The 4,779-nt window shown below is 28.1% G+C and overlaps 1 long non-coding RNA gene across 6 annotated transcripts in view; it reads right to left on the bottom strand.

Annotated features, from left to right (window-relative positions):
• LOC106678711 (uncharacterized) overlaps positions 1–4,779 on the bottom strand; it is a 263,439-nt gene that overhangs the window by 125,092 nt on the left and 133,568 nt on the right. The window lies entirely within an intron of this gene.

The raw sequence follows: 4,779 nt of genomic DNA, 5'->3' as shown, positions 1-4,779 counted from the left end.
ATAATTTAATTCAAGGGATTCCTAAATGATATGAAATAATTTATAAATTACAAGATATAAACTATTGAACAGCTGTGAAAGAAAAATTTCTGTTTGAAAACATTTTAGTTTATCTGAATACAACAAATTAAACCTTTGAGGTTAGTTGGCCGATGAACGCTACTAAGGTGTAAAGTGTATGACAGCTGCCATCATAAATGCAAACATTTACTGTCGTGGCAGAACAGTATCACTATCAGGTCTCGCTTGGTACTTGTTCAGGCAGTGAAGCGCACTTCAGGCTAGTAGGCTCGTTGAAATTTTCTTATTAAATTTTTTTTTTCAAGTGACAAAATATTGATCAAATCTTATTATAAAAAAAAAAAGACCAAAGTTAGAAAATTTTTTTTTAAGGATCCTTAAATTATGGATAAAAATTAAAAGATCATTTAAATTGAAAATTTTGAAATAAAGTGGTCTCTCATTAACCTAGGCCATTCCATTATCTAAACCAACAAAAAAAAATTATGATTGTATTTTATTTATTTAGTGCATACTTACATTTAATAAAACCGTATTATCATCACCTTACGTGAGACTTATGTAATCTAGTAAAAATACCAAATATTTTTATTAAAAATAAAATTCAAGCTATATACTAAAATTTGAAAGCGTATCTATTTTCTTTGTTTATAAGAGATTATATTTATAATTAACTATTTCATTAATTTGATCCTTATTGTGACATTGTATTCTGTTAAATTTATTTGTTATTTATAGAGTGACTTTTTTTCCCCGTTCCATTTTCGAATTTTTCGCTTATCCGAATCCTCTTGGTTTTAATTATTTCGGATTAGTGAGAGTCTAATAATAACAATTTGTCACTGAAAGTGTATTTAAATTAAAAAACTTATTTTTAGTCCCTATCCATCGGTTTATAGCATCAATACCTTGACTGTCATTCGTTTGGCAAATGTGTACATGCTCCTTATGTAGAAAAGTGAAGGTGTGAAAATTCGATTCACAGTTCAAGATAAAAATACGAAGTTTTTCATTTATCAGGAAATGTCTTACACATTAAAATAGATGTCCGTTAGCCCGATATGGCACGCTGTTTTTTCTTTCCATATTTATTGATTTTTTACAGAAGAGGCGCATTACTCCAGGCATTATCTCTTGTGAAAATGATTATATGAATCAGATACTGAAGGGGAAGCTTAGCAATGAAGGGACCAAAAAGCTGGTTTAGGATTGATAAGAGAAAAAATGATGGAGGAATTAAATGAAATAAAATAAATAAACTAAACAATTTCTATTTTCTTTTAATTCTATTAATATTTATTTTAACATATATTTGTTAATTTTTATATCTATTTGTTATTTATTATTATTTTTATGTATATTTATATATCTATCACCACGTTTATTAATTATTTGTATCAATTATTCTTTTAAAGTCACATTAGGTTGAAAGGGATAATATAATAAGGAAATAAAGGAGGAATAGAAGGGGATGAAAGAGAAAAAAAGTATGAATTAACAAAAAAAATTAATGAAGTATAGAAAGAAGAAAAAGAAATCATTAAAAAAAAACCAAAGTGGTGAAAAAAAAATATCATTCTATAATTATAAATTTTCATTTGTTTACTTGTTATGCTTATATATTATAAGATTAAAAAAAATTATCTGATTAGATTATAATAAGTATGCTGTGTAGCTAGTGAAGTATAAAGTTTTTCTCCTTAATATAATTAGTATAATGAGAAATATATTTCAAAGTACAATATGTTATAAATTCATACAATAACAAATAAAATGCACCACTTATCTACAACAAAAGCTGTGATATTTTGGTAAGAAGTATCATTTAAAAAAATATATAAATTTTTATGATAATTTTCAAATTAAATTTTAAAATATTTGTCGAAAGTTCCTGGTCTATTAAGTTATTGATTTCTATTTTTCACAAATCCATATAAGTAATATATTATTATAAAAAATAGTTTAACTTTATTAAAACATATTATTTTATAATAAAAGCTATTATAACTAGTAGGGAATGTTGGATTATTATTTTAAGGAATAAGTTTTAAATGGTGTGTAAATATTTTAAATTAGAAGTGAAAACTACCTTAATTTTGCCTTTAACATTCATACAATGTTAGAGATAATAAACAATTTTTTCTGATTCTTTTTTTAAATATTTCTTGAGTTTAAATTAGGTAAAAATTAAAAGTTTAATTGTTCGATTTTAAGATCGTTTTAATATTAGAGTAATGGAATTAATTTTACAGTGTGAAGTGAATAAATGAAGTAATTGCTTCTACTAGGATAATTTCAAGCAATTATTTTATTTTAGGTGAATAAAACAACAAGTAATTGTTTGTCTTTGTTAATAGGCATTTAAGTACAAGTAATCTCTTTACCTAGTAATTGGTCGGTTTATAAAGATTGGAGAAATTGATTAAAAAATAGAGAAATAATTAATTAACAATTTTAGTGCAATTGGTTTAAAAAATAGGGTCAATTTGAAGACACATTTCACTTTCTCAGTTCTAAGGTGAGAATGAAGTAAAGTAATTAAATGAATCTTGAAGAATGAGTTAGTTAATTAGAGTGAGTTAGTGATACTGAGCGGCTTCTAAATATTTAGTGGTTCTTAATAATTTATTTAATTATTTACCACTTTTCACTTATATATTTTATTTTTAACTATCTTCCTATTCATATTGTATATTTTTAAGAAGCACATTAAGCCCTCGAGTTCCATTCAAATAATATCTATACATTCAATGAAGTCTGATTTAGGTACTTATGTTACTCTAGCCTGTATAGATGTCATGGTTTCAAATTCACATAGAATGCATGCAGTCCTTTATTTATCAATTAGGTACAAACGATGGAATAATAATATTCTTCTTGAGATATTTTTGTGGATTATTAAATGTATTTTTATTATACTTATCCGGGAGGACATGCTTTTCTCTAATTTAAAGATACATGGAATAACATTTATTTCTTTATATATATAAAACACTTTTTTATGCATAACTAACATGAGGGGATAGAAGGAAACAAGATGGCTGATACCCTAGCAAGTAAGGGATCAGAAATGATGCCAATTGGCCATGAGCCATATTGCAACATATCTGGAAGTAAAATCAGGAAGATGGTTGATTCCTGGGATCAGAAAGAGAAGGAAACAGACTGGAGATTGAAACCAGCCATGAAGCAGTCCAATCTCTTTATTGAAATATCACAGGATAAGGCAAAATTCTAACCTAACCTTACTAGCAATGAACTGAGGACGATAACAGGACACCTCACTGGTCACTGCCCCTTAAATGATCATCTTAAGAAGATGAGGCTGGTGGAGTAGTAGCTATTTAACTCTTTAATACGTTTCGGATCCACTACAGTTTGATTTTCTTTTTCACCTTCGTCAATTCTATGGCAGAGCATTGGCTACAGCTAAGCTACGAGTATATCACCTTAGCTGGACTCATATCAACACCTTAAAATTCCACAAGGCAATCAAAGAGAGAAGACTCAGTAAATTATATATTATACATTTGAGGTATTATATATGTATGAAGTACTAATGTTATTTTAATGAAGAATACAAAAAAAATTGCTTTTTGTTTTACTGAGATGTTTATTTAGAAAGAACAAACGAAACCCAAAGACCTGCTGCTGATAATATTCAAATTATTTTCTAGCGGAAATATTCTTATTAATTGCAAGTGAATGTTTGAAATGTCTTTGAATTCGAAATAAGGAAAATCAGGTCTCATTTTAAGCATAAATATATATATATTTTTTTTAAAGACATTTCATTAAAATACTGTCATATATTTATTTCATGATAATAGTAGAGGGTTTTGTAGGAGGACTTAATGCCACTGAGGGTTTCAAACAAAAAAGGGTTTTAAACAGGAGGGACAAGGTAAATTTCATCACACCTTGGCATTTTTTCCTCCTAATAAGAACCCCCGGGACTTAAGACATAAGCTCATAACTTATTAAGAAGAGAACTAAGACCTTTGAGAGAGATCTTAAGAGCGCGCAAGGGGCTTTAACGACTGGGCACACACTGCGGGCCTGGCGGGGCCCGATAGCCCCTTCTCCTTTATATGGCATTTAATTTGTCTCAGTCTTTAGGAATCTCATTTGGCTACGCTGGGGTGAAAGAGTCTAATTTGCTCCTTACTTGATTAAAAAGATTTCCTCAAAAGATATTTCCTCGCTCTTATAATTGTCCCCTCCCTTCAAGGGGCACTGTTAAAGCCAGATTTCCATTACGGTTCAAACAATTTTGGAACGGGTGAAATTTTAACAGGGTATTGAAAAGTTGCTATCCAAAATAAAACCTTCGGACATAGTAATAGCAATTTATGGCAGTAACAATTCTAAAATGATATCTTTTCTCATTTTTTTTTTTTTAATTATTCATTTAGATATAATTCACTCTTAGTAAAATTCAAAATATATACATACATAGAAATCCTACATGGTCATGCACAATTTTATTTAATTAAAATTTTAAAAAACTCTATATACATGCATTAAAAAAAATAAAAACATTTAAATAAATACATACAGGATAATTATAAAAGTTATTTAAAATATGAAAAGGAATTTATAATTTAAACCTGTACAGCTACAACCCATGAAGAGTCAGGGGTTCAGTACTTCGTAAAGAAGAACTATTACTAGATCAACGGTTGTGAAAGGAGGTGGTTTGGTCTGAATCACGCTCGAATAGAAAAATAAGTATAGCAATAGGAAAAGTAATAATAT

Source organism: Halyomorpha halys, unplaced genomic scaffold, assembly GCF_000696795.3.
Source record: "Halyomorpha halys isolate HHAL.00 unplaced genomic scaffold, Hhal_1.1 Scaffold157.1, whole genome shotgun sequence".
Lineage (NCBI taxonomy): Eukaryota > Metazoa > Arthropoda > Insecta > Hemiptera > Pentatomidae > Halyomorpha > Halyomorpha halys.
Note: the sequence above shows the minus strand (reverse complement) of the source record. Positions and strands in the feature narration are given on the sequence as shown.